At 41.3% G+C, this 15234-nt stretch overlaps 1 long non-coding RNA gene across 12 annotated transcripts in view; it reads right to left on the reverse strand.

Moving 5' to 3' along the window:
* The window catches only part of LOC147574048 (uncharacterized), a 231665-nt gene that overhangs the window by 70601 nt on the left and 145830 nt on the right, over positions 1–15234 (reverse strand). For 11 of the 12 annotated variants that reach the window (XR_015243861.1, XR_015243867.1, XR_015243866.1 and 8 more), the window contains one exon: positions 14593–14730. This is a non-coding gene — a long non-coding RNA (uncharacterized LOC147574048). Of the gene's footprint in view, positions 1–5187; positions 7126–14592; positions 14731–15234 lie in introns of those variants that run through there. The other variant, XR_015243864.1, reaches the window with a different exon arrangement.

Here is a 15234-nt window from a genome sequence, read left to right on the forward strand (position 1 = left end):
TAGAAATTTAACCAAGAGTATAATTTACAATAGCATCAGCAATATGAAATACTTAAGGACAAATCTGACAAAGATGTGAAAGTTTTGTGAAATCTACAAAACTTTCCTCAGAGAACAAAAAAGAGACATAATGAGGAGAGAGATATGTATGTTTATTGATTGAGGAATCAGTATTGTTAAGATGCAAACTCTCCTCCAAATGATCTAAAGATTCATTGAAATCCTGATAAGAGTCCTGGATGCTTTTGTAGAAATTGACAAACTGATTTTAAAATTCATATGGAAATATAAAAGACCTAGAACAGGCAATGAGATTTGGAGGGGAAATAAAGAACAAAGCTGAAGGAATAACACTACCTGATTTCAAGAATTATTACAAAATTACAATAATGAAGACAATGTGGCATTTATGCGAAGATAAGTAAATAGGCCAATTTAATGAATAGAGAATCTAGAAGTAGACCCACACATATACGAACAATTGATTTAGGGCAAAGGTGCAAAGACAATTCAGTCAATAAATAGACTTTTCACCAAATGGTCCTGGAACAATTGGATATCCACAAGCAAAAATAAATAAACTTCAGTCCTTACCTTGCACCATTAAGAAACATTAACTTTAACTCAAAAATGAGCGCATAGATATAAATGTAAAACCTAAAACTATAAGCCATCCAGAAGGAAATATAGGAGAAAACTTTTGTGACTTTTCGTTAGGCAAAGATTTCTTCCATACGATACCAAAAGCATGAGTCACAAAAGAAGAAATTGATAAACTAGGCTTCAGCAGAACTTAAAAGCTTACTTTTCAAAAGATCTGTTAAGAAAACAGATCTGGGTGGCTCAGTCAGTTGAGGTCCAACTTCAGCTCAGGTCATGATCTCTCACTTTGTGGGTTTGAGCCCCGCATCAGGCTCTGTGCTGACAGCTCACAGCCTGGAGCCTGCTTCAGATTCTGTGTCTCCCTCCCTCTCTCTGCCTCTTCCCCGCTTGTGATCTCTCTTTCTAAAAAATAAATAAACATTAAGAAAAAAAAATTTTTTTAAAGAGTATGAAAGACAAGCAACCGACTGGGAGAAAATATTTAAAAATCATGTATCTGATAACAGACTTTTAATATACAACTGACGTTAAATATATTCAAAATACACCTAAAAATCTTAAAATTCAATACGAAGGAAACAATTTTAAAAAAACGAGCAACCATAAGATTCAAGCATTCATGTTGCTAGAAGAGACAGCAAATGAACTTGTAGAATAAACATCTATATCATTAGTCATCAGGGAAATGCAAATTACACACAATAAAATACCACTGCATACCAATTAGAATGGCTACAATTGAAAAAGTTTGACCATACCATGTGTTGGCAACAATACAGAGAAACCAGAACTATTCTGCATTGCTAATATGAATGTAAAATGGTGGAACCACTTTGTGAGAGCTTGTCAATTTCTTAAAAAGGTCAGGGTACACCTCCCTTCTGATCCAGCCATTCCACTTTGTCCAAGAAAAATGAAAGCATACATCCACCCCCAAAAAGTAGTGCATGAATGGTCACAGTCACTACTTGTGATAGCCCCAAGCTGGCAACAATCCAAATATCTATCAGGACAGATTATGGATGTTTATTTGCTATGAATCAACAAAGTGAGTTCTCTCCATTCAAAGGAGTACTACCCTACAACAAAAAGGAACGGATTAATGAAATATACGAAACCAAGGATGAATCCTAAATTAATTTTGCTGAGTGAAAGAAGCCAGATAAAAAAGGAATACATATTTTATGATTTTATTCCTATAAAATTCTAGCAAATGTAAATGTATCTTTAGTGATAGCAGATTGGTGGATGCTTAGGGATGGAAGAAGTCGAGAAGGACATGAGAAGTGATGATAAAGGGGGACAAGGACATGATTGATCTGTCTTGTCTTGTATTATATTGTATTTTGGAGAGAGTGCACGCAAGTGGGGGAGAAGGGAGAGAGAGGGAGAGGGAGAGAGGGAAGCTTAAGCAGATTCCAGGCTCCGTGCCCCCAACACAGGGCTTGATCCCACAACCCTGGGATCATGACCTGAGCTGAAATCAAGAGTCAGATGCTTAACCGAACTGAGACACTCAGGTGCCCCTAATATGTATTTTTAAAGCAAAAAGCACAGGAGTGTATACATTTATAAAAATATGTTCAGGTAAATAAATATAGTATGCATACCTACTAATATATATATTTATTTATATTTATTTTTTATATTTAACCTTATATTTATATTTTATTTATATTATATGTTACATATTTATATATTATATATTTTATTTTTTATTATTATATTAATATATTATACTATTATATAATATATAGTATATTATATATTTATATATAACTATATATTATATATTATAAATATAAATATATATATATAAATATATATATATTTATATTTTACACCCTGGGTAAAAATATATATTTATAAATAAATATATATATTTATATATAATATATATAATAAAATATATATAATTATATATATAAATAAATATAAATAAATAAATATAAATAAATATATAAATAATTTATTATTATATTAATATATTATACTATTATATAATATATATAAATATATATATTTATATAAATATAAATATATATAAATATATAAATATATATTTATATAAATATATAAATATATTTATAATATATAATATATAGTTATATATAAATATATAATATATAATATATATAATATTAATAGTATATTAATATTAATATTATATATTATATATTATATAATTTATATATATTTATATATAATATTATATATTATAAATTTATAATATAATTTAATTTATAATATATAATATAAATATACAATATGATTTATAATATATATTTATATTGTATGTTATAAATATATTATATATTTATATTGTATATTATAAATATATTATATATTTATAATATATAATATATTATATAATTTATATATTTATAATATATAATATATTTATTTATATATGTATACATTATTTATATATTTATAATTTATATATAACATATAATTTATATATGTTATATATAATTTATATATAATTATATCATATATTTATATTTAACCAAAACCTTAACCAAGTGATCAAATTTAACATTATCTGGTATAAATGTATCAATAGTATGTTCCCCTGATAATGCTGTTCTGAGAAGAGTACACCAACCCTGATATTCTTTTCCAAAATCAATACTCTAAATAAGGAAACATCAGACAAAATTAAAGAGATGGACATGTTACAAAATATTTGACTGGAATGCTTAAAAAAATGTCAAGATCACAAAAGACAAATATTGAGGAACTGTCACATATCAGAGGAAATTAAGGGCACAGAGCAATAAAATGTGAGATTCTGGATTGGTCCCTATAACAGAAAAAAAGGACATACATGGAAAACTAGAAATCCCACTAGTATCTACATTTCATTAAGAGTATTGTACTAATGTTGACTTCTTAGTTTTAGTACTTGTACAGTATTACCATTAGCCAAAGGTGGGTAAGGACTATTTTTTTTTTTTTTTTTTTAGAGAGAGAGCAAGAGCACTGAGCAGGGGTGAGGCAGAGAGAAACAGAGAGCGAGAGAGAGAGAGAGAGAGAGAGAGAGAGAGAGAGAGAGAGAGAGGGAGAGAGAGAATCTCAAGCAGGCTCTACACTCAGTGCAGAGCCCGATGCAGGACTCGATCCCATGACTCTGGGATCATGACCTGAGCTGAATTCAAGAGTTAATGCTTACCTGACTGAGCTACCAGGTGCCCCAGGTGAAGACTATCTTAACCACTCTTCTGTAAGTCCAAAATTATTTCAAAATACACATTTTAAAAAAATGACACCAGGGGCTGCCTGGGTGGCTCAGTTGGTAAACATCCCCCTCTTGATCTCAGCTCAGGTCTTGATCTCAGGGTTGTGAGTTCAAGCCCCATGTTGGGCTCTGTACTGGGTGTGGAGCCTACTTAAAAAAATTAAAAGTGACACCAGGGACGCCTGGCCGACGCTGTCGGTGGAGGGTGCAATACTTGATCTCAGAGTTGTGAGTTTGAGTCCTACGTTGGGTGCAGAGATTACTTTTTAACAAATAAAATAAAGATGACACTAAACGTACCAAAAGAGATCATGGTAACTTAAAATAACCGCACAGTTGGAAATCCTAAGTGTGACCCCAAACTAAACAGAAATACAAGAAATTCTACTACATAAAAAAAATCGGGGCGTCTGGGTGGCTCAGTCGGTTAAGCGTCCAACTTCGGCTCAGGTCATGATCTCGCGGTTCGTGAGTTCAAGCTCCGCGTCGGGCTCTGTGCTGAGAGCTCAGAGCCTGGAGCCTGTTTCAGATTCTGTGTCTCCCTCTCTCTCTCTGACGCTCCCCCGTTCATGCTCTGTCTCTCTGTCTCAAAAATGAATAAACGTTAAAAAAAATTCATTTGTTATTGCAAAAATAAAGTACAAACTCAGAAAACTGGGGAAAAGGTTTGCATCTTATGCACAAAGGAATAATTTTCTTAATATATAGGGAGCTCTTGCCAATCAGTAAGAAAAAGATAGACAATCCTATGGGAAAACGGTCAAGATATAAGATCAGGGTTCATTTCGTAAAAAGAATTTCAAATGACTCAAAACGATGTAAAGATGCTCAGCCTCAAGAAGAAGATGTATGAAAAGTAAAAACCCAAATACGTTTTTCTATTGAAAAGTTTTATACTTAAAATTGACAAAAGCCAAAATTTTATAATATGCTGTATGGTCAGGGAACATGTGGGAAAAAACAAAACAAAACAGACTTTCCTTAGGAGTAAAAATTGGAACAGGTCCTATAAAGTATAATTTGGTAAAATCTCTCAAAATGTTCCATATTCCTGCCTGGTGGCCTGGCGGTTCTATTTCTAGGAATTTATCCTGTAAATAGGTCTTCACAAGAAATGAAGATATTCACTGCTTCACTGGGACAGTGTTTATCGTAGCCAAAAGTCTCTTATCAGCCAAAAGGCCTGATCAAATAAATGAATGGAATACCATGCAGCCTTTCCAAAAAGGAATAATGGGGAACTATACCCAGGGTGTAAAAAAGGTAGAGAGCAAGGTGTATGATGTGCTATCCTTTATGCTTTAAAAAAAAAAAAAAAAAAGAATAAATAAATAAGTGTAACAAAACAAAACAAAAAAACCATAGGCCTATGTTTGTAAGTGCGTAGAACATCTTTGAAATGATTCACAAGAAAGATGGGGGGTGGGGGAGAGGGGAAAGTGGGTGATGGGCATTGAGGAGGGCACCTGTTGGGATGAGCACTGGGTGTTGGATGGAAACCAATTTGACAATAAATTACATTAAAACAAACAAAAAAAGAGAGCGCCTGGGTGGCTCAGTCCGTTGAGCGTCCGACTTCGGCTCAGGTCGTGATCTCACGGTCCGTGAGTTCGAGCCCCGCGTCGGGCTCTGGGCTGATGGCTCGGAGCCTGGAGCCTGTTTCAGATTCTGTGTCTCTGTCTCTCTCTGCCCCTCCCCCACTCTTGCTCGTTCTCTCTCCCTTTCTGCAAAAATAAATAAACTTAAAAAAATTAAAAACAAAAAACAAAAAAAGAAAGTGGGTAATAGTGTTTGCACCGGGAAGAGAAAGCAGGTGACCAGAGAAAGGAAGGTAAGAGAAATTCATTTGTCACGACCACCTCCTCCTACATACCTTTTATAAAATGTACGTAATTGCCTTTATTATTTAATCAAAAATTGATTAAGTGCTTAAAAATTCCTTTCCTGTGTTAAAAACGCAGGGTAAGGGGCACCTGGGTGGCTCAGTCGGTTAAGCCTCCGACTCTTGGTTTTGACTCAGTCATCACCTCCCGGTTGGTGAGTGCCAGCTCCGCATTGGGCTCTGTGCAGACAGGACGGAGCCTGCTTGGGATTCTCTGTCCCCTTCTCTCTCTGCCCCTTCCCCACTCATGCTCTCTCTCTCTCTCAAAAATAAATAAATAAACATTAAAATGTATATTAAAAAAAAAAAAAAAACAAAACGCAGGGGGGAAAGTGTGTAGGAACCATCTCAAACGATGGGAAGGGTGTATTTGGGTCACCCGGGCAGGAGCCATGGCTGCAATGATCAAGAGGCAAAGCGGAAGCCGAGGACTTGAGGCTCCTCTTTGAAGTCGGCAGCGGAGCCCCAGACGAAAGCAGGGAGACGCATCTGCTAACAGGATTCTTGTCTCAGGGGTGCCCGGCTGCCAGCCAGCATCCAGCCGGCACTCGGAGTCTGCCTTTATTGATAGATGAGTAAGATTGAACATGGCACCTGTGTCCAGCGAATAATCCCCTGGCACCATTTAACCAACACTTAGAGCAGCTGCTTTTGAAAAATTACCTTCGGACTGGGCCCATCCCAGCAGAACAACATCATCACCTTAAGTACTTTTCCGGTTCCCAAGAAATGAGGATTTTTTGCCGTGCCAGAGGAGACCTGAGCCGTATTTTCTTTGAAGTCACCTCTGTGGCTTTCTTTGTATTTCCTCCGCTGCCTACCTTAGATCACAAGGCCCGTGCTATCGCCGTATCCTTCCAAGGGATCTCGGCGGCCCCCTTTGAAGGACTTCGGCGGCTTCTCCTTGCCCACAGCTCATTCATGCTCAGCAGTATTTACAAGGCTGCTCCCAGTCTGCTCTCACCCACTCCCGCACATCTGTGCAAACCTACTGGACTTTTCTCCAACCACATCCCCATAACCTTCCACCTCTTCGAACCATGGCTCATGCTTCTCTGTTCATCACCTTCTTAATGAACCACCACTAATTTACCAACACTCGGATCCAATGTCACCTCCTAGGGAAGTACTCCCGGCCCTATCAGGCCAACCGAGGGATACCTTCTTCCTGCTTCCAGGCTGTAGGAAGCTTTATCGGAGAATTTGTCGCAATGCTTTATTATCTGTCTTACTCATTTCTTCTTTTTTTTTAACGTTTCTTTATTTATTTTAAGAGAGAGAGTGCAAGTGGGGTAGGGTCAAGGAGAGAGGGAGACAGAAATTCCCAAGCAGGCTCCGTCCGCACGATCAGCACAGAGCCCCACGCAGGGCTTGATCTCAGGAACCGGGAGATGGTGACCTGAGCCGAAATCAAGAGTCAGACGTTAACTGACTGAGCCATCCAGGTGCCCCAACCTTACTCATCTCTTCTGAACATTATTTACTTTTATATCCACAGTGTCCAGGTAACACAGCTTCTAACACATAGCGAAAGCTTGGTAATTTTCTTTCTTATGAATATGTGGATTCTCTGTTTGCAGTTTCCGGACGCCTAATTCAACACTCACGTTGTACTTAATTCTCCGATTTTTAGCCTCTTGCTTCAAGCATTGCTTCAAACATACCCGGAGGAGAGCACTGACGGCCTGTCCCACTGCAGCTCCTGCTGAAAGACATTTCTCATCCACGGAAACGTTTCCCCCAGGTTAGCTGCCCTAGTATGGCTAGAGGTTCCTCACCTCCACACTCCCGTTCACTCTATTCTCCTTGCCGACATTCTCCACCTGTACACATTAAAAACTCAAGACATGATACCACAACACAGCCACCAGAATCGTTAAAATGACAAGGGCTGTTGAGAGTACATGTTGACAAGCGTGTGGAGAGACCGGAACTCTCATTCATTGCTGATGCACGTGCAAGCTGGCGTGATCGCTTTGGAAGTCGTTTGGGCTAAATACAAATTCTCGTGATGCACAGAATCTGCTCCTAGGTATATACCCAACAGTCCCTATGGGACATGAATAAGAATGCTCATAACAGGGGTGCCTGGGTGGCTCAGTCGGTTAGGCGTCCGACTTTGCTTCAGGTCATGATCTCATGGTCCCTGGGTTCGAGCCCCACATCAGGCTCTGTGCTGACAGCTTGGAGCCTGGAGCCTGCTGCAGATTCTATGTTCTCCCTCTCTCTCTGCGCCTCCCCCGCTCATGCTCTGTCTCACTCTGTCTCTCAAAAATAAATAAGTGTTAAAAAATTTTTTTTAATGCTTGTAACATTGGGGACCCTGGGTGGCTCAGTCGGTTGAGGGTCTGACTTGATTTCAGCTCAGGTCATAATCCCAGCATCTGGGAATTGTGTCCTACCTCCGGCTCTGTGCTGAGCATGGAACCTGCTTAAAGATTCTCTCTCTCTTACTCTGCTCCTTCCCCCACTCTCTAAAAATTAAAATAATAAATTGATTTGGGACACTTGGGTGGCTCAGTCAGTTGAGCATCTGACTCTTGGTATCAGCTCAGGTCATGATCTCAGGGTTCATGACAGTGCAGAGCCTGTAGGGGCTTCTCTCTCTCTGCCTCTCCCCTAGTCTCACACTCTCTCTCTCTCAAAATAAGTAAATAAACTTAAAAAATAAGTTAATTTATTAAATATTAAAATAAATTAAAAAAAAGAATACTCATAACCGTGCCTCGAAATAGACCCCCCCCCCAAATGTCCACCACCAGTAGGTTGGAAGAAGTGTGGTTTATTCACACAATGGAAAACTACACAGCAGTGAGAATGAACCATGACTGTGCAAAGCACCACACAGACCTCACAGTGTGGAGTGGAAGATGCCAGACACAAAAGACACAAGCATATACACTCTACGACTTAATTCACATAAAGTTCAAAACCAGGCAAAACCAATCCCTGGTGATAGAAGTCAGGATGGTTGGGGGCCCAGTAACTGGCAGGGTTGGGGATCAGGGAGCCTTCTGTGGCCCTGGTGAATGTTCTATTCCTTGATCTGGGTTGTGGTTACATGCCTTGCCTTTTCAAGACTCATTAAACTGTACACTTAGGTTTTGTGTTATGTTTGAGTAAAACTGAAAATAAAATCTCCCCAGCACCTGGTCCACTCCTTCGCATAGGGGAAGTTCTCCGAATGGTTGGTGGTCAATTAACTAATGGAATTCTCCTTCCCGCTAAGTGCCCAAGTGCCTTTGGGGGGCAGGCTCAATCGTTTTGAATTATACTGAGACCACCAACATGTTTAATTTGACCTTAACGTCTCTACATTTGAAGAGCTGAAACGAAGACCTCTAGTAACCAGACCCTTTCACCCGGTTCTGTGCACAGCGGGGGCAGCGTGAGGATCTATTTCCCTCTGCTATCCTCATCCGGGATGGGAGCTGTTGGAGAACAGATCGCCTCTACTCAGAGTATGTTTTCTGGGGTGCTAACAATGCCGTTCGCTCATCTTCCTTCAGAGTATAATCCACAAACCAGCCGCATGTAGGGTCACTTGGGGGCTGATCAGAAATGCAAACAAATGAGGGGCGCCTGGGTGGCTCAGTCAGTTGGGTGTCCCACTTCAGCTCAGGTGATGATCTCGCAGTTGGTGGGTTCAAGCCCCGTATCAGGCTCTGTGCTGACAGCTCAGAGCCTGGAGTCTGCTTCAGACTCTGTGTCTCCCTCTCTCTCAGCCCCTCCCCCGCTCACGCTCTGTCTCTCTCTGTCTCAAAAATAAATAAACGTTAAAAAAAAAAAAAAAAGAAATGCAAACAAATAAGCTTCATCTTCAGGCCAAGCAAGTCAGAATCTCAGTCGTGAGGCTCAGAATTCTGTGTTTTAATAAGATTCCCTGGTGTATTAATGGTGTCTTTTATTTTCTGTAGTTCTGATGCTCTGACATCTGGGGGCTTGCTGAGCCTGGAGGGCCCCTCCCAGGGCTAGCCAATTCCCAAAGTGAATGGGCAACTCGCCCCCAAGCTTGCTTTTCAGTTACAAACCAACCAGTCCAGAGCCTGCACCCCAACCACCTTCTTTATGGGGCTCTCATTCTCCAGGCCACTATTCTAATCACTGCACTAGGGGAGAAGGTACCAGACAACTAGGGATGGCCCCTTTGCCCCAGAGACCACTGAAATTACCTAACTAAGTGTAAGCCTTTTTACCCTGGTTCACCCCTTCCTTTCTGAGGAAACACCTAAAACTAGCCACAGCTCTCCCTTCTCTCTCTGACCAGTGACTGACCTTGGGTATGTCCCCCACAGCATGGTGTACTACCTCCTTCTCGGGGAACTGTGAGTAATAAACCATTCTTTTGATGGCAGTCACCTCCTGATTCGTTGGCCTTACAATACTTCAAACTTTCTATTAATAAACTGTATTTTAAAACACCAGAAGATTTAGGGGTGCCTGCCTGGTTCAGTTGGTAGAGCATGTGACTCTCGAGCTTGGGGTCGTGGGTTTAAGTCCCACAGTGGGTGGAGAGAGTACTTAAAAAGATAAAATCTCTAAAACACGGGAAGATTTGTATGCACGTTAGCAAATGAGAATTAGGGGCGCCTGGGTGGCAGGCAGTCAATTAAGCATCCGACTTCAGCTCAGATCATGATCTCATCGTTTGTGAATTCAAGCCCCTCATCGGGGTCTCTGCTGTCAGCACGGAGCCTGCTTCAGATCCTCTGTCCCTTCTCTTTTTCCCTCCCCTACTTGTGAAACTCTCTCTCTCTCTCAAAAATAAACATTAAAAAAAAAAAAAAGACATTTGAGAAGTAGAAATTCTCTCCTACCTCTTGCAAAAGAGCTACCTAGACCACAGCTTATCCTGAATTCACATTCCCTCCAGAAATAGGAATAAATCCCACCAGGGAAGGAAGATTACCCTTTCCCTCCTGAGCATGAGGTCATTTGTCATTCCCAAGCGTCTCAGGTGGAAAGATGGGGGACACTGACATGCAGGTGATTTTCCCAAGCTCCTGGCCCAGTGTTGATAGAGCCTAGGTGACCAGACTCCTGGCCCCAACCCCAGCAGCACAAAAATAATCACAGAAGCTACCACTTGTTGAAGGCATTCTAAGTGCCGGCTAAGAAATTAAGCTCTTTTTTCAGAAATAGGTATCCCCATTTCCACAGGAGGCACCTGAAGCTCAAAAATATTAAGTGACTTTTGTTTATAAATCATGTTAGAAGCACAGTTATTATTCAAACTACTTCTTTCTGATTCCAAAGACATAGCTGTTAATGACTCCAAGATGCATATAAAAATTGAAGATGCTTTCAGCAGAATAGCTTGGAAATTAGATACGGAATTCTAATGTACCACTGCAGATTTTGAAATATGACAGTCATGAATTTTCCCATGATATTCAATGTGGAAAACTGTAATATTTCTTCATTTTTATAAATCGGATTAGAATCTGGTTTACAGCCCTCACACGCCAGACTCCACATGGAATTCAACGTCAAGTAACAATGGAAGATTTCTTCCCTATTCTGTTGGCTCTAAAAAAATGGGGGAGGAGTCTGGTCTTTAGAGTATTCTGGTATCTGATGCCCCTGAGAGTTAATGTGCTTTCGCTGTCTATGGTCTTTGTGTTTCCTAGTCAGTTTCGCCGGCCTTTATCTTCTCCATCCGGGGTTTCAAGGTGCCACCAAACCACATTCATGCGAGGTCTTGCTACCCCTGGCTTGTTGCATCCAAGAGGACCCCCATTCCCGAGGCACGCAAGGCTCTTTTGCCACATTCTTCTCCAGGTCAATTGATTCCTCCTCTGCAACTGCACTAATCTGCAACCTGTCCCTTCCACGGGCTTAATGATGTCAATCCCCATCAACATTTGCACACAGAGTCTTTAGAGTTGACCCTCTGGCTTTTCAGTCTTCCTCCACATTACAAAGGAAAACAAAACAAAATGCTTGTTATGGCCCTCCCCCAAGGAAGCTCAAAGCTAAGAGAAATGAAAGAACTGCTTTCTTTCTTTTTTTTTTTTTAACTTATTTATTTAAATTCAAGTTAGTTAACATACAATGTAGTATTGGTTTCAGGAGTAGAACCCGGTAATGGCTCTCATTCTTACCTAAGTGGTCATTAACTTGGGGCCAGAATATTAAAGCTAAAAGCAAAGCGACTCTTTTTTAACTCTCTCTGAGATCCCCCTGAGATAGGTTCCCCAGATTGAAACCCTCTGGAGGCCAGCAAGTAAATCAGCAATGCATTATTCTTTTCTTTACCTTTCAAAGCCTAACTCAAAGGTGTCTCTTCCATGAATGCTTCCTTGATTATCATTCTAAACAGAATCATTCTTTCCTCTCCCTGTTCTCACAGCAATTTGCTAAATGTCTGCCTTATTCCGTGTTAATTGCACTCTGCTTTATCTAATACAAATTTTTAAAGAAATGCCGGCCACATTTCCTAACTGGATATTTTGGAGTATAATGGTACGGCAACAGCTTTATCTAGTTCCAGCAGAGACAGAGGGAAAAATTCTTTGGCTTAATAGTCTTAACCATGAGTTGAGAAAAGAGAATCATAAATTTGCCCAAGGTTCAACATATTTCTCAAAACTTTATTGAGCAGAGTCACTTTTGCTGGCTTCAGAGTGATGACAGTCACTCGGGGTAATTTAATGCCAAGTTCTCTTGCTTAAAAACTTAACTTGGACATCAACCAAGTCTATAGAGTTGCATTCTTAGAGTGCCAAAGTACCTCAACCGCTCTGGGAGGGGAGTCTGTCCCTAGGAAATGGTGCAGAACAGCCCAAACTGGAGGGTGATTACCCTGCTGGGTGCCACAGGCTGTAAATCCAACCTTGGGGCTGCAAAGTGCATCGTGGGATGCCAGCTAGCTCAGAGATGCAATCTGCTGTAGTGCAGACAGCACTCAGCTGGGGATCTGAGGCATAGGATGCAAAAAGGAGGCATACCCGTGGACCCTTAGCCACCTGCTATATGAATATGCCTCACGGATGTGTTGACTTTCCACTCTGTAATGACCACCTTGGCGCCTCGATCCTTGTACGTCTTTTTCCCACAGTCACAGCCTCTTGGCTCTCACCTGTGGGCTCAGCTCAGGTCTGTGACCATGAATTCCAAATCATGCAGGATTTAAGGGGTCACATTTAGTCTTCTTCTCTACATGGCATCGCTAGACTATCACTTTGCTCCTTGACACGAAGCCTCTGGAAATTCCAAGCCCACTTTTTAACCTTGTCTGGATCCATTTTGCCTCTTTGCCAAATTCTGCAGGAGCATTTCCGGTCCCTAGAGATGAATTCACTGCTTGTTTTCATGGTTCCATCCCTGAACCTCACACTTAAATTTGAGATTCCTTTACCAACTAGCCCCTGGCATTCTCATTCCCTCCTTGAACATTAGCATATGGCCCTCTGCCAGATTTCGCGGTTGCTGAGCTCTACGGGGTGTCAGAAAACCCAGGCACTACCTCTGGTCACTCCTCCGTGCTGTCTGTCGTGTTGCTGCTGCTTGTCTGGGCCTCCATTTTCGTACCGCCATGATATTCTGGACTCTTTCATGAACGCACATTCCCATGGCCTCCTGCTGTTGGGTTGGTTTCCAACTGGCTGCCCCAATTGGGCAGATCTTTCCGTCCTCAAGATATCAGCCCCCACTGGTCTGACTCACCTCCCACCAGCAGCCAACACCTGGTTTGGGTTGATTTTGTTACATTGGTGTTTTTCCAAATAATCTCTGCAGATTGTTGGTAGACATAACATACACAAAGAATTCTATAGTTAAATATATTCTTTAAAAAATTTTTTTTTAACATTTTTATTTATTTTTGAGACAGACAGAGCATGAGCAGGGGAGGGGCAGAGAGAGGGAGACACAGAATCCGAAGCAGGCTCCAGGCTCTGAGCCCCGACGTGGGGCTCGAACTCACAGATTGTGAGATCATGACCTGAGCTGAAGTCGGATGCCCAACCGACTGGGCCACCCAGGCGCCCCTATAGTTAAATATATTCTTAAAGATAACACGTGAGACAATTAAACGGGACCCTTTACAGGAGGACTTCACAGAGCCTCTAATATGATGACCTTTGCTGATAATATCTAAGGAGGGATATAGTGTTTAGTGTTCTCAAACCTTATTTGACCATGTTTTCCTGGGAGCTTGTTCTTGGGCTGGTGTTCCATGGAACAGAGTTTGGGAAATGGTAAATCACATTCTTCAGGTTCCAGCCCCATGTTAACCTTGACTTGTTGGCAATAATGACATCTTTGAAAGCCACAGATACAGCCCCCTTCATGGTGCAGTGGAGTCCCGGGGGCTGGTTTTGAATCCAACCTTCTCCCTTTTCCTTTACTGCTATTCACTTGTTCAACTCTTTAATGTTTGTTTTTAAGAGACAGAGAGAGACAGAGTACAAGCAGGGGAGGGGCAGAGAGGGACAGAGATGCAGAATCGCAAGCAGGCTCCAGGCTCCGAGCTGTCAGCACAGAGCCCGACATGGGGCTCGAACCCACAAACCGTGAGAGCATGACTTGAGCCAAAGTGGGATGCCTAACCCACCGAGCCACCCAGGTGCCTCCACTTGTTCAACTTCTTAAAAACTACTTAATGTACGTGCCTCTCCAGTCCTACTTCTGCTTCACAAGGTGATTGATACGCCAACTGTGTACATTATCATCCACAATGGCTAGCGCTAAGCTTCGTTTATCGAACATTTGCCCTCCACTCGTCACTGCTCTCAACACTTCTCCCGTGTCGCCTCTTTTACGACAACAAACCCATGATGCAGGCGTAATCGTTGATTTGCCCCCCCCCCCCATTTTACAGAGGGGGCTACGGAGGCACAAAAACAGCTAAATATTAACTTACCAAAGTCCACCAGCTGATTCAACTGAGATTCAGGCCGAGGTAGTTGGACTGCGGCGACATCGTTCTCAATCCCAGCGCTGTAATTTACTCATATGGTGTAAATAAACAGACATTCTTGCCCTGGTGGCGCTTATATTCCTAGTGGGAGGAAACAGGCAACAAATAAATAAGCTTAGGTCCTACAGGGATGAGTGCCATGGGCAAAATTAAAGCAGAGTATAGCATATGCGAATGTTACTCTTCTACAGGGTGGTTAGGGAAAGCCTCTCTAAGGTGACATCTGTGCAGGGGCGCCCGGTGCCTCCGTCGGTTAAGCATCCGACTTCAGCTCAGGTCATGATCTCACGGCTCGTGGGTTCGACCTTCCGATTCTGTGTCTCCCTCTCTCTCTGCCCCTCCCCGACTTGTATGCTGCCTCTCTCGGTCTCTCTCTCTCTCAAAAAAAAAATGAATACATGTAAAAAAAAATTTTTTTTTTAAGGTGACATTTGTGCAGGAGGAAGTGATAAGTGAAGGGGAAAGTATTCCAGGCAGAGGGAATAGCAAGGGCAAAGGCTCTGAGGCAAGAGCGCTTTGGACTGTCCACAAAGTAGCAGGGGGCCAGTGTGGATACAGCAGAGCGAGTAAGAAGGGGTAGAGTTA

The sequence above is a fragment of the Puma concolor genome, chromosome E1, assembly GCF_028749965.1.
Source record: "Puma concolor isolate L17-30 chromosome E1, mPumCon1.1.hap2, whole genome shotgun sequence".
In the NCBI taxonomy this organism is placed as follows: domain Eukaryota; kingdom Metazoa; phylum Chordata; class Mammalia; order Carnivora; family Felidae; genus Puma; species Puma concolor.